Source organism: Triticum urartu, chromosome 2 (genome assembly GCF_003073215.2).
Source record: "Triticum urartu cultivar G1812 chromosome 2, Tu2.1, whole genome shotgun sequence".
Taxonomy (NCBI): Eukaryota; Viridiplantae; Streptophyta; class Magnoliopsida; order Poales; family Poaceae; genus Triticum; species Triticum urartu.
The window spans coordinates 162000602-162026639 of NC_053023.1; positions in this window are offsets into that span (position 1 = coordinate 162000602).

The window sequence follows — 26038 nt, forward strand, 5'->3', positions numbered from 1 at the left end:
ATAGTTCATTTCATTCAAAATCATCTACTTTTTATAAGAAAGCTAATATATTTTAAGATTCATGGAATTGTGCGTCGTAAGACATAAAGTAAAAACAAATAATGCCAAATCATGTAGAAAAACATTTGGGCAATTCTGATATGGAAGATTCGAGAACAAATAAGAAGTTCTTGTGTTTTGATGTTTGTGCATTATGCTTGAGTCTTCTAGATTACACAAGTGGCGAAATCTGGTGGAATCTAGATGATATCCAACGGCCAATAGTGCTCAAATTTGCCATCTTTGGACCATCGGATTCGCCTCATCCAACGACCATCTTTCAAAGTTAAAGTTACATGCACACAATATAAAAAAATATAAAATATAATCTATATATAGGGGTATAGATATAGATATGCGATGCAAAAGCCGCCCATCATCTCCAATTAGAATAGTGTGTCCATGCACGGATGCGACGTGGCCAAATGATGTCTGCCATCGGTATCTCAAATTCAAATCAGTGTGACCTTGTTCACTGTGTATACATTACAACATGCTCGTTTCCAAACCACACCGCGCAGATCTCCGTTATATTCATGCATGCATGGGTTTCAAACATCAGGGTCTCTTATTCAAATATTTGAATTCAACTTTACATTGATTATGACCTCACCTATTCTTTTACACCCACATAGTAGTCTTCTCTTTATAATTGTACCACTAACTTTCTCTCATGCATGCATGCACACACACTACCAGTCGTTATTATCCATCGCACGCATGCAATCTTTTTCTTCAGGTCGGTCTCCCTTGAAGGCACACACCCACACACATCCCCCTCTCCATCCTATCGGACATTCTTTATCTCTCACGCGTGCATGCACAACGATCGATGTTCCTCTATGTATGTGTGTATATAGCTAGGTCTTTCATAGTTTTCCACACAAACCGACCAATCGATATATCCAGTGAGGTCTCACCCTCTTTCCGACGTCCACATCGATCAATCTATACCTCTCTATATAGGATTAACATATATAGCTAATACACCCACATTAATTATATATCCAACGTCCTCCTCTCATCATCCATGCCTTCCGTTTCATCTCTCAGACACGTGCACAATGGCGAAGACAGGGGCAGTAAGGGCCCTGCCCCCTCCCCCCATAACATCACTATATATCGAGGCTAATATGAATGTGATCATTAGACAATTGCTGCTAAAAATGGTTTAAGTTCATTAATTGACCCTCCTCGTAAAGGATTAGCAATGCTTGGCCCCCTAGCTCATTTATTTTTCATGGCTCCGCCACTGCGCGCAACAGCGCACGTGTTCGCCCCCTCTCTCTAAATATCGATCTCGCACTTGTGCATTCCTTCATAGTCTCCCTCCACTCGGCCCCTCGCACCATCTTCTAGCCCCCGATCGGATTTTTCCACATGTACAATCTAGCAGACTCCATGGTTGAACTTTAGCATAATGCACAAACCTCAAAACAACAGTGGTTCTCTTTTATTCTAGAATCTTCTGTATCATAATTGCCCAAACTTTTTTCTAGTTGAATTGCCATTATTTGTTTTTACTTTATGCTTTACAACGCACAATTCCATGAATCATAAAATAGATTAAGGGCTTCTTTGATTCAAAGGATTCTCAAAGGAATTTTGGAGGATTCTAATCATTAGGAATTTTTCCTATCTTGGTTGTTTGATTCGTAGGGTTGTAAACCATAGGAATTTTTCCATATGATTCATTTGCACTAGATTTCATAGGAAACATACCATCCACTCAAACCTCTTTGAAAGAATTATGCGTTTTTTCTATGCACAATCAAACACTCGTACAATCCTGTAGGATTCAAGACGACATTCCACTATAATCCCATGTTTTTCCTATTCCCGCGTTCTTAGTTTTTTATAAAAACTAATTGATTTTGAATGAGATGAACTATACGAATTAAACGAAGGGCTACATCAGGCATATATGACTCAGAGCTTACATGCTATAGTGTGGTATTTATTTATAATTTGGTTGCAAAATCTGATGCGTGCAATGCACGTGTACCTTACTAGTACTTCGAGTATGTGCAAAACACGTAAATTAGAATACCAATGGCACGCTACACAGTGTCTCTCTTACAGTTCATGAATCCACGTGGCACATGTGGAGGCCTTGTCGCGACCTCCTTGCGTGGATTGATCACAGTGACGTGCTGCTGGTTCCAGAAGAATGTACACGTCCTCCCTGAGCCATACTGGCGGTACATGCATGAAGCGAAGATGTGCACGCACGCCACGCACGCACTCATTCCCTCACACGCACACGCGGATACACGGGCAGACGCAATTTTGTACCAAGATCCACCCCATGTGATAATTTGACTCATGTAAAGTCGTTCACTTCATTGATGGTCAATTAATACAGCGCATGCAAATTGAGTGGAGGTGAGGGCGGAAGAAAGACATTATTACTCCACTGCACGCATGTGAGTAGTTAAATCGTGGGTTGCTAGTAGTACTTCCATTGGTCTCATTCGTTTTTTGTGCCAATTTTTGACAGTAACATAATATTTACGCATTTGAGCAGTGTAGTACTTGAAATTTATGTTCCGCTAAACTCATCGGGAGCCGTTTCGGGCCTCAAAACCAAAACCATCAATTAATCTTTACCTTGTTCCCATCACATTCGAAAGCCCGCTCACACCTACTAGTACGTACCAAACCTGAACGTGTTCCCACTATGCAGGTATTAGTACCAGTGCTAGTACTTAGGTTATAAAAAGGGGAACTACCTAACCAAAAATTACTCTACCTTTCCTCCTCATAAGTGCTTCGTCTTCGTCCGTCGTTGCCATGGCCGGTGAGCAGAGCTCTAGGTCGAGAACTACTCGTAACAAGGGAGCGGCAACCAAGGCTGTGGAAAAAAAGAGAGGGCTCGCCACCACGCAGAGACCTCGAAAGATCTCTCACGGGCAGGCGATGGCTCCCAGGAGCGCCCTAGCCGCGGAGGTGAACATGCCGAGCCGGCAGAGCTGGAGTCGTTATCCCTCGACGGCATGCCCGATCAGCTCAATAAGCAGAAGGAGTTCATCCAAGGCTTGATGGAGTTGTTGAAGGAGAGCCTCGATGACATGCCCGCTAAGCTCAATCAGCAGGGGGAGTTGACCGCCGGCTTGGTGATGCTGCTGAAAAAGAGCATTGCCTCGGAGAAGAAGGCGACCGACAAAATCCTGCGACTTCAGGAGGACAAGGTGAAGCTCTGCCACGAGATCGACCTATTGAAGGAGAAGAACACCGACTGGAAGAAGCTGCATGAGAATAGTAGTTCCTCGATGATGATGTTGCAGGCCCTCATCATGGAACATAAGGAGGAGTTGGCGAAGCTCCGCATCGAGCACCCAGCTGCTGTCAAGGTACGTAATGCGGCCGTGGAACAGATGATGAAGGCTCGCGTCGAGAAATCCCGCGTCATGGACAGAATGAAGAAGATGGCGGAGGAGACGCGCAAGGAGATGGAGGTCGTGGAGGCGATGAAGAAGCAGTTACGACTCCGCGGTGAATTAGATCATTTGGGGTGATAATCTTCCTTCTTCTTTTGCTCCTGTGTTTCATCTTTTGCTTCGGGTGTTTCGCCGCACGTGTCACGTTCTCTGTGAGGCATGAATAGAACAATGGTTTTTTTGAGGGAATGAATATAACAATGCTAACAATGAGATGACTAGCAAATTAGATCATTTTTATCGCCATATGGCACTGGGCTGCCGTGTCTCGTGCTCCTCCGTTGCAGTACTACTCTAGTGGAAAACTTGAGTATACCTCATGGTTCTTTGCTCCTCCTCGATCATGTCGTCGGCGCATTTATACGAGCAGTCAAATCACAAGGCCCCGCCTTCCAGCAGTAATGAGCCGTCAAATCACAAAGGCCCTCGCCTCTCGTGAAACCGACAAAGCTAGACTGCCCAGCCCTCTAGCCTTTTAAAAAATGTATACTTTTGTACAACAGTAGTATCGATGGATTGCACCATGGAGCAAAACTTGAAATTAAAAAAAGGTGGTACATATAGAGAGCGCTCATCGCCAAATTATGCATATAGTACTATTAAAAAGGCTAGTCACAATAATGGTGTCCAGCACAACCCACCCCTCAAATAAAACTAAGATGGCGCTTGGATACGTTTTAGTCCCATGACTAAAAGTAGTGGGACTAAAACATGCTAGCCTCACCCATGCTTGGATCCAAATACTAAAAAGGCTAAAATCAAGTTAATGAGCATTTATTATCCTCCAAACCCTCCAATCCAGAACTCGCCTGTGTTAAACGAGAGGAGTTAAATGAGTAGAGAGAGGACTAATCCACATTTTAGTAGGGGTACCCCTGACTAATTTTTTTAGTCTCAAGACTAGTTTTAGCCCCTCTTTAGTCAGGGGTGCTTGGAACTTTAGCCTCTTAAAGAGACTATTTTTAGTCAGACTAAAATAAGTCCCTTGGATCCAAGCACCCTCTAAGCATCCTGGAATTCTTTGACAAAACTAAGCACCCTGAAATTCTTTGACAACTAAACTGCTGGCTATATGATGTTGGCCATATATATTGTACGTATATAATGTGAAGAAACGAGTGGTAGTACTATACCAACTAAAAGATGAAATGTAAGAAATACTAGTATGTATGTACTGAAGAGTTAAAGTAACGAGAAGAAACATAACATAGTTCTGCTGGGGGCTCAACACAACACACCCCTCAAATTAAATTAAGCACACCTGAAATTAAACTTTAAAAGTATTCTGGTAGACACTGCATTAGAACCACCATGAGCAACAGCACTGCCACCTTACTCGGAGTCCTCGTCCACGTCCTCGACTTCGTCCTTGTCCCTCTTCCTCTTGGCTGATACTTCTTTGCTTGAACCGCGCACTTGGCTGTTGCTCTTCATCCAACCCTTGTAGATATTGAAGCAAAGGTAGCCATCCATTGCAGCGTAGTGGATGTGTTCTATATCTAGTACATTCCGCTGCCATGCATGACGATGAAATGTGTATGGAGGTTTCTCCAGTTTACCGTACGAAGGATGAACCATGGCTCCTGCCAGGGTCAGCATTGAAGGATGACGAGAGGACACCAGCCGATTCTTCTGGAGGTTGAAGGTGTTGCCTACAACGAGGCCTATCCGACGCAGGACGTCTTTGCCGTTACCAAAGTCTACAGTAACAAATTTGACTAGGTTGCTCTCGAGGAAGTCCTTAAAATCCTAGCACTCAACATCGACATGGCATATGTGGTAGACCAAGCATAAGTCATGCACGCAAACCTGGATCACGAAGGGCTTCTTCCTCTCTTTGTCCTTTAGATCCTTCTCTCGTCCCAGGACTGTGGTGTACTCAACATCTAGCCCAGCTACCAACTCATCATCTGAGTCTTCGAACACGCGTCTGAAGCGAGAAAGGCATCCTTTCACCGTCGCGGAAGAACGGGTGTAGATGACGTCGAACTCATCGCTGGTGATGGTTCTAACCTTGTACTCACCACCGATCGTGGAGATTTGAGACGCCATGGATTTGGGAGGAGGGTTAGGATTAGTGGAACTGCCGTAATGTGAATGGACGGGACGACTAGGAGCGAACCGCCGTAGTATTGAAGGACGTGCGGGGACGAGTAGGAGCGAACCGCCAGCATGCGAACGGCAGGGTAGTGGCTTTCCATTCTCCCATGATACGGGCTTCTGAGAGCCCTTGGATCTGAGATCGAACGGTTGCATGGCGTGATTCTAGACCTATGGGTGAATATCCTATCCTGGAGGGTTATTCTGCAAATTTTCAGCAACTTAGCATCCGACCATTTGATCTCAGATCCAAGGGCTGCCAGCAGCCCGTATCATGGTCGCGCCTACCACGACCGTCGCATCGCTCGCGCGGTCGCACCCTTGGAGATTTAACACGGTGCATTAGGCAATCTGATGTTGGCATGTCATACATAGTCATCACTTAGTCACTCATACTACAACAAGGTTGGCTATAAGGTTGGCTATAAGTGTATTTTTTTACTCCTCTCCATCTCTTTCTTCGTACTCCCTCCGTCCCATAATATAAGAATGTTTTTGACACTTGTGTAGTGCCAAAAACGTTCTTATATTATGGGACACAGGGAGTACTAGTATTTATTGCATTTGCCAAGGAGTGACCTCTTCCAATGAAATGGTGTTGCTAAGTTTGCTTCATTTAATTAGCTATAGACTCAAAATTGTCTTTTCACCTAGGTACACACGCTTAGCACTGTTTCTTCCTTGGGTCACCAAACTAGTCTCTCTCTTCTTGATTAACTTGCCACATCAGACTTTATGCCTATGTGGCAAGCTTAAGCACCTGTAGGAGCAAGTAAAAGTAAGTACAATAGTGCGCTTTACATGGCATTTTTGCATATGTGGAGGAAAGAGAGGCAAGGAAAAAGTGGAGAAGTGGGCTCTCATGCAAGAGCCAGCCTCTACTACATGGTGGAGCATTGGGAGAGGCACCTGTATGGAGGTGGTCAGGAATAGGGAGACTCACGCCGGTCATAGCGCCACAGTTAAAATGATAATGGCAAGTCAAATCATGGGGCCCCACCTGTCCAGCAGTAACTCGCTGTCAAATCACACAACCCTACGTTTGCAGTAGCCTACTCCCTCGTCTTCTCGCGTCTCTGTCAAACCGACTAGGCGGAACTGCCCCACCGCCTACCGCGCAGGAAAAGCCCTGCCCTCGACTTTTAAATAGTATATAGTATACTAATTTTGTATCCATGGATTGCGCCCGCGCCATGGAGCAAAGCGTCTAGAAAACGGCGGTACACATGTACGGAGTATATAGCATGCCCGTCGCGTTCGCGTCGCACCCCAGACGGTCGGTCGGTCTGGCACGCTGCTCTCCGAATGGAACGCGCGTCATATTGCGTTTGCACACACATGTGGGACGACAATTGAGAACCAACCATAGGCACACTCCCCGGCCCCGCAAGTCGGGTGACTTAATAGAAGAGGGAGATGAGCGATAGTACTAGAGAAGTGTTGTACTACGTTCGTGCCTGGACGATCCCTGCAAGATACGGAAGATCAGTTCGTCCATGCATGTGACCAGACTCCAGCAGACACGCCTGGATTGGCTATCGTCTACATATCGTGCAGGCTGTGTTGTACATGGCTGTAGTTGTGGTGAGACATCTAAAAAAGGTTTCTTGTCATCTCGCAAAATTAGGTGTCATGTGCTTCGGATCACTGCGAGGGTTAAACAGCGAAAACTGAGTTGGGCTAGTCATTGGGGGCACATGCACGAACAGTGACTACTCAGCTGCCATCTAGGTCAAGCCGGCTATGTTAATTAGGACATCTATCAACGGACCCCTTTTCTACGAGTTTATCTTTAATTTGAGCTATGTTCCTCGTCTAGTTTGTCCGTCGGGATTCATGTTGTCTCCTTTGGGCAGTGAGGTTATGATTTCTTGTCATGTGGCATTTTTTCGTGTTATATGTTATAATCTGGCGCTTCCGATCAAAATGACGACAACTGCGCCTCCGGGCCACGTGCATGAAGACTTCTCGACCGTCATTGATGAGGTCAAGCCGGCTCCGGTAGACAAAAGAAAACTAGTACTACTCCACTATATAGGCAGGAGCCTCCGCGCTTGCTTGCTAGTGTTGCTCTCTTCACACTGTCTCGGCCTCTCCAGATCAGAAGAGGGAGAGGCGAGACGGTGGTTTTGGACTGGATATGATGGAGAGGAGAGGAGGTGGTTTTGCAATGGGGAAGATCATAAGAGGGAGAGGCGAGACGGTGGTTTTGGAATGGAGATGATGGAGAGGAGAGGAGGTGGTTTTGCAATGGAGAAGAGGGAGAGGAGCATGTGGCAGCGATTTAGGATTGGACAAGAGGACTGGCGCGCTGTGAATGGATCAAAATCAAAATAAATTTACCCTTCAATTAAGAAAGCGACCCCACATTAACTAGCCTCCCTTTTATTCTGGGTCATAATTGACCATGATTTTCGCACATAAAATATACGTTATACGTTGCAAAAATAATATAATTTGAAAGTACATTCAGATACGAAGCAAAAGATACAAATTTTGGTGACATGCATTCACATTTTGCTTGTCAAATACAGTACGTGGTCAAACTTTGACCCAAAATACGCAAAACAACAAAAAATACTTCCAAGACCAGTGCCGCTCTTCCGCTCTTCTCCTCTTAAACCACAGCTGCTCCTCTCCTGTTCCAATCTAAATGCAGCGCCGCTCCTCTCCTCTTCCATTTCAAAACCACCGCCCCTCCTCTCCTGTCCCAGTCCAAAACCAGCGTCGCTCCTCTCCCGTTCTAATCCAAAACCAACGCCGCTCCTCTCCTCTTCCATTCAAAAACCACCGCCGGCGAGTGAAGGTGCTGTGGAGAAGTAGATCGATGGAGGAGTACAACCGATACGTGAGGATCGCAGACGGCGACCATGTGAAGCTAGCTAGGATGTTGGAGATACAGTCTTGGTTTGACAACAAGGACCAACTAACGGCGATGGAAACATCCATGGCCAAATATCTGCAACAGAGTGAAAATGCGGCGATACCCCCGGAGGGAGTCGTGCCGGAGTACATAGAGCTGCTCCTCTGGGCCATGGAGCAAACAGATACACCGAATCTGATCGTGAGGGAGCGGTGGTTGGAGTATCGATCCCAGATGGAGCATCCACCAGAGATTGAAGGATCGAGCATCTACACGGTGCCATTTGTGAGGGTGTCCTGCTAGAGCGAGCCGGTGGAGTCTTTGTCGACCGAATCCAACTGCAAGACGAGAAAAGCAGTTGGCCCGACGATGCTTCCTCGCCATCGTCTCCCTCGCCGTTCACATCGTCTCACAGGGCGGCTGTCTGCCGCCGAGGAATAGGAGGGGGCTGCCCCCCAGCCTAATAGTCGGGCAGGTTGTGAATTGTCAGGAGGAGCTTAGGGTTGTCAGTATTTGCAGGTTGTGAATTGTGTTTTTTGTTGTGTATTTTGAGAGTACTTTCAGATATGAATGTCTTTTGAATTTCAGATTTGCAGTATTGAGCATATGAAGTATATTATGAATTCTAGAGATCTATTTTTAGCACTTAAAAAAATGTAGTTTCATAGGAGTATAAAAGTGCAGACAATGTGATTCTCAGAGAAGAAACTGCAAGTTTCAGTTTCATATAAGAAACTGCAACTTTCAGAGGCAGAGCATTTATATTAACACAGCCTTTTCAAATAGGGTTAACATCATGTTGGAAGTTTTATTCATGGTCGAAAATGGAACTACCAGCCGGTTAACATCATGCTGATCAACATTCATGCATAACACATCTTCATATGATGCACAGTCAAAATGCCCACACAATGTCGAGTGTGCGAAACACGGAGAAAATGAGGGACGAAGTTTTGGCAAGTGTTGGACGTGGTTTTGGGCTGCCCCGTCTAGGCTTTCATTTTTAACATGCGCAGCCCACAACCTCGGATGGGAGGTCCATAGGCCTATTTGTATTTTCTTAGGGCCGTCATGTATCGACCGGCCTATGGACCTCCCATCCGAGGTTTTATTTTTGGCAGCCCAATTTATGTATTTTTTTGAAGAAAACGCAGAGGTCTGTTCTATTTTTCTATATAAGAAAAGGAACGCCAGGTCCAACTTATGTTTCCCTTCTAACTATATTTTATATATTTAAATTATTTTATATGTTATTATATATTATTTTTATTGTCATCATATATTTCACAGATACTTACATATGTAAGAAAACAATATCCCACATCTTATTAACTTATAAAAATAATTTCTTAACAAATAATATCCTAGATTGTTTTGGCACAAAAATCCTAGTGATTGTGTACAAAAGCTTGGTAAGATTTAAGGACGAATGTAATAATATCACTTATTATTTAAATATATTTATAACAAAATGCTCAGCCCCTTTTTATTTTTTGATAACATTGCTGGCCCAACCCAACATTATAATTAGAATCAGCCCAGCAAAATCGTGTATTTTGAGAAAGTGCAAATGGCCTGTAATTTTTTAGGAAATAAAATAAATGGGCCGCATGAACGCTACATTATTTGTTCACCTAGCCCAGCTAATGGCTGTAATTCAAAAAAAAAGATCAAATTGGCTGTAAATTCTACCGTGCAAAAAAGACTATAAATTCTGAAAAAATGGGTTGAATAGGTGCCACATTTTTGGAGGCTGGAATGTGGGCCAATAGGTCGAAGCCAATGCAAGTCGTTGTCAATTTAGTCAGCAAATGATTCGGACATGTTAGCCGTTGGATTTACATCCAACGACCGGCATCCATCTTCAATATCTCGTCTTCTTCCTCCAGCGCCGCCGGGACCACCTCCCGCCTCCTGCTGCTAGCAGCTCTGCTTAGCATGCTTCACTATGAAGGGCTACTCCACCGTTGGCCAGGCCATCCCTCCACCCCTCCACACCTCCTGTTCTTCTCCACCGACTACCGAACCACACCGCACTATAACCAGTTAACCCTCGTACACCTCTTCGTCTACGACTCTACTCCCGCGTCTTCCCATCTCCGGCTCGTTGCTGTCTGGGGCCTCGCCGTCGTCCACCACCTTGGATGCGCTCGGCGCGGCGTGGTCAACATGGTCCACAAACGACACCTTCGGAAGTAGACTGTGTGTGGAGAGGCTGACAGCTGGGTCCACGGCCGCACACAAGGAAATGTCTCCTTATTACGCGCAAAATAATGATTCCTCCACCTAACATCTGGGACCCACCGGAAGGGCCTCTGTATTTCGCGAAAATAACGTGCCCCCCGCTGACATGTCGGACCCACCAGATATCTTCGCACGCAAGGAAGTGCCTCCTTATTACGCACAAAAAATGAATATTCCCCCTGCCAACTGGAACCCAACATAGTGGGAGGCTGACTTGTGGGCCTACCAAGTTGACGGGGACGGAGGGCTTTGTCAACTTAGTCAATATGAACGATTCTAGCTCCTGTTACCGTATGATGTTCATCCAATGGCCGTAGTGCTTCTTCAACCTCTGGTCTTCTTACTCCAGCCGCCCAAACCAGCGCCGGTCGTGCCGCGTGCTCCTGCCTCCCGTGGCCGGCTGTGATGCCGCGGAGGCCTCACCGCCCCCTACTACTCCCACCGCTGGCCAGGCCATCCCTCTAGTCACCCACACCCCCTGTTATTCTGCGGCAACATGAGCCTCACACCATAGCCGAACCAGTGAACCCTCGTACTCCTCTTCGCGTGGGCATCCACTGCTGCGTCTTCCCCGGCTCCGAGTCATGCCCTTCCTAGTCCTCGCCGTCGTCCACCGCCGTGGTGCTCTCGGCGCGGCGTGGTCAACGTGGTCAAGGAACGACTTCCATCGGACGTGGACCGTATGTGGAGAGGCTGGCAGCTGGGTCCATGGCCGCAGCAAGGAAGTGCCTCCTTATTACGCGCAAAATAATGATTCCTCCACCTGACAGCGGGGACCCACCGGACGGGCCACCATATTTCACGAAAAAAATGTTTCCCCCTGACTGCTGGGACACACCAGCTACATCTTCGCACGCAAGGAAGTGCGTCCGGGCAAAAAAAATGATTTACCCCCCTGACAGCTGGGACCCACCAGCTACATCTTCGCACACAAGGAAGTGCGTCCGGGCAAAAAAATGATTCGCCCCCTGACTGCAGGGACCCAGCAGCTACATCTTCGCATGCAAGGAAGTGCCTGACAGTCGGGACCCACCTGGTCAAAGCGTACGTAGCGTTGTCATTCTGGTCGCGAACATGTATGTACATATATACTGGTGGATGTAGAGGTGCGCACGTGTCGTAGTAGAGGCGCGTACGTGTCGTAGTAGAGGTGCGCACGTAGCATATACACGTACATACAGCGCCCAGGGTGCAAGAAAGAAAATACGGCCACGTATGTCTACATACGGGCGGGGTCTCGAATGCCTACTCGCGCATACGTACGACCAGGGCTCGTGTACATGGCTGGGTCGGAACGGATAAACAACGTCATCGTCGTGTTCATGGGGAGGCAACGGAATGTGTCGTGTTCATGGGGAGGCAACGGAATGCGTCGTGTTCATCGGGAGGCAACGGAACGCGTGGGAGCCAACTGGCTGGGTCGGAACGGAATGCGTGGTCGTGTTTATCGGGAGGGCTTGGATGGAACATGCGATGGAAACGAGGCCTGGCGTACCGCACAACAGAGGAAACAGACCTCCTATGTTCGAAACGGGGTCCTGTTGAACAAGAGGGGTCTGACGTACCGCAAAACAGAGGAAACGGACCTCCTACGGTCAAAATGGTGGTCCTGTTGATCGGGAGGGTGTGGCGTACCGCAAAACAAATGAAACGGACCTCCTACGGTCGAAACGGGGGTCTTGTTGATCAGGAGGGGTGTGGCGTACCGCAAAACGGACGAAACAGACTTGTGTTGGAGCGTAATGGTCGAAACGGGGGTCCTGTTCTTCGGGAGGGGTGTGGTGTACCGCAAAAAGGGACTCCACGGGATACTGTTCATCTTCACCGTCGACCTCCTCCAGCCTCCATGGGCTCCTGTTCATCCAGCCTCCACCGCGCGCTACTCCACCGGCTACTGTTCAACCACCCCTCCACGGGCACCTCTCCACCGTCTACTATTCATCCAGCCCTTCACACCACCGGGTCCTGTTCAACCACCCCTCCACCGTCTACTGTTCATCCAGCCCTCCACCACACCACGGGGTCTTGTTCATCCAGAGGCAACGCCACCGCTCACTGTTCATCCACCCCCCCGCAACGCTCACTGTTCATCCCAGAGGCAGCATCGATCGGCTTCAGTGAGCAGCAGTAGCGAAGGAATCGCTTGATCGGGTTCAGTTAACAGCCATCGATCGATCGCTCGGGTTCAGTAATGCGTAGCCTGCAGTGCAATCGCTCGGGTTCAGTTAGAGCGCAACACCTTGCTCGGGTTCAGTTAGAGCCAACGCCTCGCACACACACGCATACGTGTACGAGAGAAACGCGCATCGCTCGGCCCCCGACCTCCCACCGTAACCGGGAACTCCCCGAAATTTTCCTCCCCCTCGCTTCTACCACGGTTTTTTCCGTCATGGACGGCCCAAAGAATGTCATGCAGCTGCGTCTCCGGCCCGTCCAGGACGAAAAGCCCATTTTCTGTCATGATTTTTTGTCATAGAAGTAGGAGCCCACCACATCTATGATGATACTGGGTTTTGTCACAATTATCGTCATAGAAGTGTCATATGTATGACAATTTTTTTTCGTTCGGCCCAAAATGTCACGGATGTGTCTTTTTTTGTAGTGCTACTTTCACCCCCTATCCTTCCTGTTTGTACCAAGTCCGATGTACATACTAAATTCCCCCACCCCCACTTTATTTCTTGTTTGAACCAAGTACAAGATTCAACTCCATGAAGTAGATCTACCTCTATCAATAGAAAAAAAATGTGTCATTGGACCATCCGATCAAGAGGGGCTGAGAGGTAGAAAATGATGCACATGCAGCGACGTAATCACAATGAATATAAGAATGCGCACATCAGAAGAATATTGCGCAATAGTTCAATGGGTAAAAAAATTCGCATCAAGGGATTGAGGTCCATTGTGGATGCAATGAAACCCACATGCTCCCGACCTATAGATTCGTATTCAGAATATGATCCTAATGACTCTTCTGAGCTCAAGGAATGAAAGGCAGATGGCCTATCCTGTTCACCCAATAAGGTTCTTGTTCTAATTTGGCAAGGTTTTATTGGTTGCACATATCTTGCATAAGGTGTCTTGCATTTCTTGTGCTTCGTTGCACCTCCATCTGCTTAGTTTACTCATGATATATGTGAAGATGCCATGCCCATCCATTATCAACACCTATTTCATTTGTCGTCATACCATGTTTTTCCATTCAAATGCCGTTCTTGTGTTTTAGACATCCAAAAGGAAGAGGGTGATTGCAGAACCTGAAGGAGTACAAGCAAAGTCCTTGAAAAAGGTGGTGCTACCGGAGAAATCACATAGCACCCGATGTATACTGGCGATTGAACCAGCACCGCAAAACCTAGGATATCACAACTATGCTGGTCGCTGCTTTGCTCTTGTGAGTACCTATTGTCCTATTGTTGTCCTTACATTCATACCTGGTGGATTATGTGACATCATTGTGCATTATAGCTTTCTTATCCACTATTCGCTCCAAATTATCAGATCTATATTAATGCTTAAATTAATGTAGAATAAACCCAATGCCTATGAAGAAATTCAGTTCTGCATTGTTCTTGTAAGTATCTGTTGTCCTTCATCACTGTACTTATATTTGTCAGCTAGTTCTTCATGTACACTTTGCAGCTTATTTTCCCTTGTCCTCCATTTTTCTACACATCAGATCTACATTTACTCTTGCAAAAATATTGAATAAAACCAATGTTACTGAAGAAGTTTAGCTCCGCATTGCTCTTGTCAGTGCTTTCTGCCTGTATGCTGTATTTACATTTGTACTCTGCATCTTAAGTTAAATAATTGCCATTTGTTCCTATATTTTCACATATATATTTACTCTTAACAAAATTTAGAATAAAGGCAATTGTCGGCGTTCTGGAAACGGGGGTCCCCAGACTTGCCTGCCTGCGGCCTGCAGCGTGGCTGAGCCAGCAGGCCGTACGGCCCATCTTCACCAGCAAAGCACTCAAGACCCTCGCAAGGGGCCAAGCCTCGCGAGGGGGACGACGCAAGACCTCCTCCGGAGTGGCCTAGCTAGGCAGGCTCACGAGGAGCAGAGATATCAAGGCAGGACGAACCTCACGAGGCTTTCGTGACGTGAGCCGTGACGATCGGCACCAGGCTGGCGCCAGCGCGCACAGCGTCCTTGTTTCCTCTTTGGTGCAGAGGGGGCAAGCGCAGCCGCGGAGTACCGAGGCATCAAGCAAAGGTTGCCATTTCAGTGCATCAAGACGAAGATCAAGGACTGCAAGACAGAGGTCATCGTGGAGCCTGGTACAGCGTCACCACCAGAACTTTGTGCAGGCGAAGACTACTTTTGTCAGGATAGCTTCTACTAGTTGTACCCCTTCAAATTAGCCTGCCATTGTTGGCTACCTTCCCGCTCGATATTTGGGAAGAGGACCAGGGCCTATAAATAGGACTAGCCTCCATAGTGGAGAAAAGAATGGTGCTCGAGGAGGAATGGGCTCGAGAGAGAACAACTTAGCTCGAGGAGACAACTGGGCTCGAGGAGGATGTTCTTCCCTTGTATTGTTCATCATCAGCCCAAGAGGCAATCGACCACCACCACACTGGAGTAGGGTGTTACACCGCAACAGTGGCTCAAACCAGTATAAACCCTGTGTCCATCTGTGTCGTGAGTTCGTCGAGTTCGTCCGCGTGATCCTAGCAAGCTAGAGCATAGATCGGTTGGAGGGATAGACTTCACGCGCACCCCAGTGTTCGAATCTTAAGGGTTTGCCGGGACCCCAACCCCGACATTTAGCGCGCCAGGTAGGGGTGCGCCGTAGCTTCCTCTCCGTCGCTCCATCGCTCCGTCGCCCCGTCGTCTCCATGGCGGACGCTCGCCATGCTCAAGCTGAGCGTCGGGCCGCCCTCGCCGCCCGCGTCGCTCAGTCGACACCCGTCGGTGGGCCGCCTCGTCGATCTCCGTCCCCCGCTGCCAACGCAGCCATCGGGCCGGTGGGAAACGAGCAGCAGGCGTCCTCGCAACATCCTTCGGTGCAGATGGATGGCCGCACCGCTACCCCATCACTTTCTGCTACTGGCTCTTCGTCTCACACGCACCGCGTTCCCCTGGAGGCGCGGGCCGCGCTCATCGCGGCAAACGAGCTCCTACGTTATCGCCCTGTCGACGACGTCTATGAAGAGTGGCTCGAACGTGTCTCTGAGCTCGTCCATGCCGGGGGGGGGGGGGGGGGGCTCTCTGGCGCCGTCTCACTCTCTGCCTCCGCCTCAGCAGGCTGCGGGTAACAGGGCCCGTGGCGCGCCTCCACCACCTCGACCCCAAGACAGTGCCTTGGCGCCAAGGCGCGCGCCTCCGCGACGCGATCCTCTGCGCCCGGCGCCCGCGCGTGAAGAAAGGAGCTACCAAGAAGTCCCGCGACCGCGAGAAACCGCACCAGCGCTCCCCGCGCCACCTCGTCAAGACTGCGCGCTCCCGCAGTGGTGCAGCGTGGACCTCGCCAAGACCAAGCTCCGCCCCCGAGGCGGGCCCCGGCAACCACGGCAGGCTGTCGCACCTTCACCCCTGAGCAGTGTAGCGTTGCCTGGCCAGGCATGTTCAAGCCATATCTGCCTCCATGGTACGACGGCACCACCGACCCCACGGAGTTCCTGCAATTCTATGAGTTGAGCATCGAAGCGGCCAACGGCGACGAGAAGGTCATGGCGAACTGGTTTCCCATGGCTCTCAAGGATGGGGCCTGCTCCGGGCTCCTGAACCTGCAACACGGCTCGATCTCCTCCTGGGACGAGATGCGCGACCGCTTCGTCGCCAACTTCCAGGGCACTCGTGACCGCCCACCGGTCACGGGCGACCTACACCGCATCAAGCAACAGCCAGGAGAGACCCTCTAGAAGTATATCCAGCACTTCAACAGCACCCGCCTCAAGATTCCCAAGGTCTCGAACGAGGCCATCATCTCCGCGTTTTCCGACGGCGTCCGCGACGTCAAGATGAAAGAAGAGCTGGCCATCCATGAGGAGCTCTGCACATCTCAGGAGCTGTTCAACCTGGCAACCAGGTGCGCAAGAGCTGAGGAGGGGCGCCTCTCTCTCCTGGAGCTGCCAGTTGCAGGAGTGGAGGAAAAGAAGGCCAAGACCAAGGAAGTGAAGCACAAAGAGGCAGTCGTGCTCGCAGCGGAGCCCGACACCAAGCGAGGCAGAGATCAGCCCAAGTCATCCAAGAACGGCCGGCCCTTCTGCGCCTTTCACAACCTGAACACCCACAACACCAGCGACTGCCAAGAGCTCAAAGCTATTCGAGAAGGACGCTTCGGCCGACGCCCCGAGCGCAGTGACCGGGGCTACGGCCGCGGAGGAGGACGCGGAGGCGGACGTTGGGACGACCATGGCCCGCGCCAGGAGTGGCGCGACCGGCCTCTCGAGGACCGCTGGCAGAATCAACCTTGCGAGGGCGCCTGGAGGGACCCGCCTCGCGAAGATAGCCCCTGGAGCAACGCCGGTCTTCCCCCATTGCTGCCGCCAAGGAGGAACGACAACCATCACTAGGACGAGGGGGCTGGGTGCTTCCAGTAGCCGCGCGCGGTCGCTTGCATCCTGGGTGGTGCTCAGGCCCCAGCCTCTCAGCGTATCTTCAAACAGTTCGCTCGCGAAGTAAACGCGGTGCTCCCCAAGCTCGAGGCCACGCGCCCGCTCCGGTGGTCCCAATGCGCCATCACCTTCAGCTCGGTCGACCAGCTCAAGTGCTCAGCCGCCGCTGGCACACTCCCTATGCTGTGCTCCCTAGTCATCAGCAATGTGCAAGTCACCAAGACTCTCATCGACGGCGGCGTAGGGCTCAACGTCCTATCCGCTGACACATTCGACAGCCTCCAAGTGCCCTATGAGCACCTCCAGCCAACCAAGCCTTTCTCAGGAGTGACTGATGGTTCCACCACACCAATAGGGCAGGTTCGCCTGCCTGTCACCTTTGGGGAGCGCAAGAATTACCTCACCAAGCTCATCGACTTCGACGTTGCACACATCCTCCTGCCGTACAACGCCATCCTCGGGTACCCAGCCCTGGCCAAGTTCATGGCAGTCACTCACCACGGCTACAACGTCCTCAAGATGCCAGGAAGCGGGGGGATCATCACGGCCCATGTGAAGAAAGGGATGCGGTGTGCTCCCTTGAGCGCGCCTTCCAAGCCGCGGCCGAAGTGAGGGCCCTCGGGCGACATTCCCCAAGAAGAAGCTACCGTGCCGTGCAGGACCCCAAGAAGATGGCGTCGCATCAGGAGCCTCGTCAGGATCGGCGCCCTCTCTAGGGGTGCCTCCCTCCACCGCATAGGAAAGCGCGCCCGGCGCCCTCCTCGGTCAAGGCTTGGGCGCTCTCTTCTAGAGGGCCTTAGACCTTGCCAATCTCACGAGGGAGGCGCTTGGGCACCATTTGGAAGCGTGCTTCGCGGCACGTGCTCCGCAAGAGAGCATGAGGCGAGGAATGCCCACCACCCAGGAGTTCATCACCAAGACCACCCAAGAGCTACAAGACGCAAGAGCCATGTGTGGCGACAGCTTCTTACAGAGTGTGGCTCACCACCCAGGCAAGGGTGCTGAGCTGCGCACCTACATCGACATCCCAGGGCTCAATAGGGCCGCATCTCAGGAACGCTTCTGGCCATCATGCGCGGGCCGCTGTGAGGGTCCACCGCACAGCTATGTTCGCACGCCCTTCAGCTTGCCAAGCGCGGCGTTAGCTTATCAGCGCAACCTGCGGCAAGTCCAGGCGGCTCAGGAGGCCAGGTTCCATGCCATTCAGGAGGAGATGGCGATGACATTTAGGGAACCTCCTGAGCTCCCAGAGCCTCCTGAGGCTCAGGGTCCCGGTGGCTCATGAGGAGTCATTCCTTCGACCCGTGGCTTCAGCTGCACGAACTCTACTTCGTCTACAGACCCAGGTGACATCTTCCAAGTTCGTCTAAGCTGGGAGCGCCCCCCGGGCTGCACTATTCCCAGGCCGCGTGGGTCCGTCCCTGTGGCATGTATCCCTTTTACTTATGTCTTTAGCTTACTTTGCTGGGGGCGCCCCTCGGGCTGCATCATCCCCACGCTGCTCGGGCCAGACCCAGTGGCATGTATCTTCCTGCATTTATCCTAGTCGACCTGCTCTTCATGCTTAACCTGCCAACTGCTATCACCTGCCGACCTGCTATCTCCTGTTTGATTACCGCCCACCTCGGGTCCGTTCGCCCCATGCAATTTGCTTGCACGTTAAAAGGGGGGCTCCTGAGCATCGCGACTCAGGAGCTCTTACTGGCTCTCCAGCCCTCACCCCCTGGCCTTGACCACAGCATCGCGGCCTGGCATACTAGCGGCGGCTGAGCTCGCTCGAGGGCCGGGACCTGAGGACGTAGAGTGCTTGCATCTAACCACCTTGCAGGGACATACAACCACCAAGACTCAAGACCAGGCGCAACCCACCTTGACGTAGGGCCTCGTGAGTCCCGCGCTGGCTCACGAGTGCCCAGATACACCTCGCAGCCCTGCCGTGCAAACCACGTGTCAGGGCAGGGCTATACACGCCTCGGGGGCTCCTCCCGAAGGGGGCCCCCCATCCCATGCCCAAGTGGAAGCTCCATGCGACATACATCAAGGCCCAGAGCCTGAGAAGCAAGGCCCAGAGCCAGAGAAGCAAGGCCCAGAGCTTGAGAAGCAAGGCCTAGAGCATGTGAAGCAAGGCCCGGTGCCTGTGAAGAATCGCCGCCCGTGACACTGTCACGTAATAATGAGTTGGGGCTGCACATGCCCCGGAGTCTCAGGAGCGCCGGCCTCAGGCCCTGGGGCTCCCTCCCACGCCAAGTGGACAACACTTATCTCCGTGCTGGTGAGAAGACTCAAGGACTAGATTAGGTGCCGGTCGCGGCTTTTCATTTGCTTTCCGTAGTTGGCTTGCCTTTTCTTAATCGAGTTTGCCTTTGGCGTTCCTTGCTGATTTGGTTCCTTCGCCTTTTACCGTGTTTTTTCGGCTCTGGTATAATCATGATCTCTCTCTCGCATACCTCGCGAGGGGGCTAGGCAGGCAGGTGCCCTCATGAGCTTTCCCTTCTCTCTGCCTTCTCGCGAGTCACCCTCGTTCGAGCCTGGAAGCTGGCGCAACTCTCCTAAGTCCGTGCCCCTCGGGTACCGCGATGCAAAGCGCTAATTCAAGGTTCGGGTGAACGGCAAAATCACCTAGCGCACCCCATAACAAATTTTTGCAGTTCCTGAGCAAACGCAGATATCTCGTGAAGGAAGGGGCATCCCAAACACGCCAGGTTAGGTTATCTCTTCGCAAAATAACTGCATGGCATGGGAATAACTCGCATGTTGCATTAACCAAGAACCATAGTTTGATACACGCCCCTCTGGGCCCATACTGGTTTCATTTTTTGGTGCAGGGAAAGAAATGGAAAAACCAAACAAAGCGGTGTTTCAACAATCTGCAGGGGCAGGCCCTTAGAGACGCCCAAGCCTAGCCGGACCCCTCCTCGCGCTTCATGGAGGCGCGGTGACGAGATGACCCGCTCCCTCCTTCGAAGCGAGCACGGCGGCGCGGCGGCTAATCGTAGCCACTGCTGCTGGAGCTGTCGCAGGAGGGAGAGCCGCCGTAACTGGAGGATATGCGGTCGCCGCTGAGGGCAGGCTCGCCCTCACCCTCGTCATGACCGTTGCCAAGGTCAAGCACCTCCTCACCGTCGTTCATCTCGGGGCAGCATCCGGCGCGGCGGCCATCTTCCCCGAACACCCTCATGAAGAGGGCCGACCTGCCATCATACTTGAAGCGGAGCGTGCACCGCCTGCCCAGGCCGCGCGCGCGGGCGAACGTCTGCCAGTCGTCGGCCAGGGCTATGTTGCCCTCGACAGAAGTCTTGACCGCGACCCAGGAGGCCTTGCTGCAGCAACCATCCGCCTGCAACCAGAGCCCCCTGGCCCAGGGTCCGACAGCTCATCGACAAAGAAGCGCGGAAGCTGGAGACAGTTGCCGGCCGGGTTTTCCAACCAAACAATGAACTCCGGCGACGCCTCCGCTACATGGAAGCGCGGGCAGGGAGGCCTTGCCACCATCGCGCACCTCCCCCGTCAGCTGGACCGCCACGGTTGGGACGGCCCCCTCTGCGTGCCGTGGCGCCACCTGAACGGTGGGCCGCAGTGGGGGCCGTAGCGTGCTAGCGCGGGCGGCCGCGACCGCGCTTGGGCACCGGGGAACCAGGGCCCTCACGAGGGGCCTTTCCCTTCTCGGCGGCAGAGAACTTCCTTTGAGGCGCCATCGGAGGCACTGCAAGCAATGGAGCAAGAAGGAGGGAGCAAGCAAGGAAGAGATGGGCAACGGGGGCTTCGCCCCCTCCCCATTTATAGCAAGAGAAGGCCAACCGGCGTCTCCCACGATCACAGGCAATGATGGTTCCCCTTGCATGTTGCAGGGACTTGTCAAGTCGTGCAGTCGCCGAAGCAGCATGGGGAAGCGGAGACACCCATGTTCAATCAACCGCCACGCGTCAACCGAGGCTGCAGGCTTTGGGGCCCCACGGTGCTTCGAGCTTGACCCTTGGCTTCGCCGTGAAGCCAAGCCCGCGCGCACCTTGGTCCCGCGGGCTACTGTCGGCGTTCTGGGAACGGAAGTCCCCAGACTTGCCTGCCTGCGGCCCGCGGCGTGGCTGAGCCAGCAGGTCGTACGACCCATCTTCACCAGCAAATCACTCAAGACCCTCACGAGGGTCCAAGCCTCGCGAGGTGGATGACGCAAGACCTACCCCGGAGTGTCCTAGCTGGGCAGGCTCACGAGGAGCAGAGATATCAAGGCGGGGCGAACCTCACGAGGCTTTCGTGACATGAGCCATGATGATAGGCACCAGGCGGGCGCCAGCGTGCACAGCGTCATTGTTTCCTCTTTGGTGCAAAGGGGGCAAGCGCAACCGCGGAGTACCGAGGCATCAGGCAAAGGTTTCCATTTCAGTGCAACTAGACCAAGACCAAGGCTTGCAAGACAGAGGTCATCGTGGAGCCTGGAACAGCGTCACCACCAGAACTTTGTGCAGGCGAAGACTACTTTTGTCAGGATAGCTTGTACTAGTTGTCCCCCTTCAAATTAGCTCGCCATTGTTGGCTCCCTTCCCTCTCAATATTTGGGAACAGGACCAGGGCCTCTATAAATAGGACTAGCCACCACAGTGGAGAAAAGAACGCAGCTTGAGGAGGACTGGGCTCGAGAGAGAACAACTTAGCTCGAGGAGGCAACTGGGCTCGAGGGAGACCACCCTCACACACAAGTTCACTGAGCCCAAGAACGCCTCAACCTCAGGAGGCCGTTCTTCCCTTGTATTGTTCATCATCAGCCCAAGAGGCAATCCACCACCACCACACTGGAGTAGGGTGTTACACCGCAACGGTGGCCCGAACCAGTATAAACCCTGTGTCCATCTGTGTTGTGAGTTTGTCGAGTTCATCCGCGTGATCCTAGCAAGCTAGAGCATAGATCGGTTGGAGGGATAGACTTCGCGAGCACCCCAGTGTTCAAACCTTAAGGGTTTGCCGGGACCCCAACCCCGACAACAATACTCTTGAAGAAGAGTGTGTGGTAAACTTCTTGAATTGCCCCCCCCCCATCAATATGGACAAGGCCTTTATAGAGCCTCTCTTCACTACTAATGTAAGTTTGTCCTCCTCGAGCCTTCAAACTTTGGTGTTTATATTTGGATGGCCATGAGTGCAAATGTTGTTTATTTTTGTCGTCTGCATCAAATTGCTTGTTCAAAGTTTATAAAGTAGAAGTACATAAACATAAGTTTGTCCTTCTCAATTTCAGTCTTTAGTTGTACAATCTAGTTCCTTATTCGTACCATGTAAATTAAACTAAACATAGCAAGTTATCTTCTTTAGCACTACGTGTATGCTTGTGTTCTTGATCTGTAATCCAGTGGTGTGGTGAGACTACCAACAACAACACAATGTCATATCCTGATATGTCTCAACTATGAAAAATGCCATATTATATTAATGTTACTTAAATCGTGTCTCTTTATTTACCAATCTGAAATGGTACAAATTGACAATACACTCACCATTCATGCTTATACATTGTTTAGAACTACATCTATGCTTGTGTTCTTGATCTGTAATCCAGTGGTCTGGTGAAGCTGGCCGCTCCTGCACAATGCCATTTCCTGTCGTCTTAACTATGAACAATGCCTATTATGTTAATGCTATTTTAAACCGTGTCTCTTTATTTCTGACAAAGAAATGAGATGAATTGACAACGCTGATGCTTATACGTGCAAAACCTGTTATCTACCTACTTGTTTCTCTTTCAGGGTGACAACACCGCTGCTAGGAAGAACTGCCACAATGATAGTGAGACGAACCCATAGTTTGACCCTCTAACACATATTCCAGAGGAGAAGGCAACACATATTGAGGGTACGGATACAACCACGGAGTCACATCTTGATGTAGTGTCAAACTTACTAAGTGACACAAGCTCGATGAAGTCGCCGCCTGAATCTGTTCGACTTCTTCAGTCTGAAATTCAAGTAGAAATACATGCTTCCGCTCAAATACGACTGGAACTCCAATCTCTATGCAAGATTAACCGTAAGTACATGACATTTTTTGATGCTATGCAACTTAAGTTGGTGGATATCTGTGCCAAAGAAGCACAGTCTCATCAGGTTGCTAAGCTGCTTGCGCTGCAGCTCCTGGGCCGGGCTAACCTTTCTTGAACTATGTTGAAGTGTTGTCGGTTTTGTCTATTATTTTGTCCGCCTGTTAACTTCCACTGATGGCGACCTGCCCAGTTTATGTAATCTATTGTCTGGTTGCCCTTTATTATCACTGGCACCGAACTTTGATGCCGAGGGGATGTAATATGCTGTAATTTCTTTGTTGTATAGTCTAGGTTTATTCTTGGTCGGTATGCTGTAATTTAGGTCGGAAAGTTTAGTGGATCTCAGTGTTGTCAGTCTTCAGGCCGGCCCGTTACTCATATGGGCCAAAACCTGGGCCTATAATCATCTTGGCCCATTAGCAGGTCTAAACATATAGTTGTTTCCCGCCTTTAATAGGCCGAGTAAAGTTCTGTCCAGCTGGGCCGAAGAATACGATGGGCTTTTAACAGGCTAAAACCTAGATAGGGCTAGCGTTGGGCCAAAAAAATCACGAGCCAATACAGGGCGAAATTGCCTAAGGCCCATGTTTGGCCCAAATAGGACGAGCACTTAACAGGCCAAAATATATCTTGGGCCTGTTTGGCCCAATAAAATTATGGGCTTTTGAAAGGATCAAGAAGAGGTGTCTAGAGGGGGGTGAATAGACTCTTAGCAAGGAAAGTTGTAGTTTTTAAATTCTTTAAGTTGAAGTGGAGATTTAGCACAAGTTCAAACATTCACAATACATATCAAGCAAGCATGACAAGAGTATATGAGCAGCGGAAAGTAAATCATGCAAGTTGCAGGAATGTAAAGGAATGGGATTGGAGTGTGCAAACGCAATTGGAGACACGGAGATTTTTGGCATGGTTCCGATAGGTGGTGCTATCGTACATCCACGTTGATGGAGACTTCAACCCACGAAGGGTAACAGTTGCACGAGTCCACAGAGGGATCCACCCACGAAGGGTCCACGAAGAAGCAACCTTGTCTATCCCACCATGGCCATCACCCACGAAGGACTTGCCTCACTAGGGTAGATCTTCATGAAGTAGGCGATCTCCTTGCCCGTACAAACTCATTGGTTCAACTCCATAATCTTGACGGCGGCTCCCAAGTGACACCTAACCAATCTAGGAGACACCACTCTCCAAAAGGTAATAGATGGTGTGTTGTTGATGAACTCCTTGCTCTTGTGCTTCAAATGATAGTCTCCCCAACACTCATCTCTCTCTCATAGGATAGGATTTGGTAGAAAGATGATTTGAGTGGAAAGAAACTTGTGAAAGGCTAGAGATCAAGATTTATGTGGTTGGAATGGAATCTTGACCTCGACACAAGTGTAGTTGGTTCTCTCTCAGAAAATGTATGTTGGAAGTGTAGGCATATTCTGATGGCTCTCTCCACGAATGAAGAGTGGGTGGAAGGGTATATATAGCCTCCACAAAAAATCTAACCGTTACACACAAATCACCAAACTCGGTGGGACCGAATCATAGAACTCGGTCAGACCGATTTAGTTCATAATGTGACCGTTAGGCATTTCAGTGGGACCGACATGATCAACTCGGTGGGACCGATGTGCTAGGGTTAGGGTAAAGCCTCATCTCGTTTGGACCGATTACACAAACTCGGTGGGACCAATTTTGGTACTAAGCAAAACAGAGAGTTGGCCAGGCAAACTTGGTGAGACCGATTGCATATTTCGGTGCGACCGAAATTAATGCAATAGGCAACAGAGAGTTTGCAAGCCCATCTCGGTGAGACCGAGATCCCATCGGTGAGACCGAATTGATTAGGGTTTCTGGCAGTGGCTATGTGAAGAGAACTCGGTGGCGCCGGATAGGAAATTTCGGTAGGGCCGAGTTTGACTTTTGGTTTGGGACATATGTGATTTGAGAAAGTAGTTGAGGGCTATGGAGCATATCACTAAGCACTTTGAGCAAGCAAGCCATTAAGCAACACCTCATCCCCGCTTAATAGTATTGGCTTTCCTATGGACTCAATGCGATCTTGGATCACTGAAATAGAAAATGTAGAGTCCTGAGCTTTGAGCTTGAGGCAATCCTTTGTCCTTATCATCTCGAAAAGGGTTCCACATCCTCTAGTCCATGCCACTCCATTGTTGAACTTATCTGAAACATACTATATGAAAGCATTGGTACAACAAGAGTTATGTTGACATTAATTACCAAAATCACCCAGGGATCACTTGTGCTTCCAATCTCCCCCTTTTCGGTAATTGATGACAACATACATCAAAGCTTTAGATAAAGATATAGAGAATAACAAGTAAAGCTTTGGAAAGACACATAACATGCATAGGCTCCCCCTATATGTATGCAATCATGTAAATATGGAATATAAGAGCCTGTGAATGCATAGGCATGACAGAGTAAGCGATATGTTACATGTATCTTGGCTATATGCATCAGAGCAAAAGATGTGAAAATAGGAGATGTACCTACATGCTCATGAGTCCTTCTTGCAAACAATATGTACATCAGCAAGAAACTCTCATGCACATGAGTGTGATGCATATACTTACCTTGTGGTCTTGAGTTGGCTTAGGAAGGAATGAACCTAAGTAAACAAGGTTAGATAACACAGAGCAACCAAAAGAAACCAAAAGAGTACCAAGACTGGGATGACATGTAGAGAGTGAGTACTGAGTACTCTATTTGATATAGACATGTCCCCAAAAGGTAAAGATG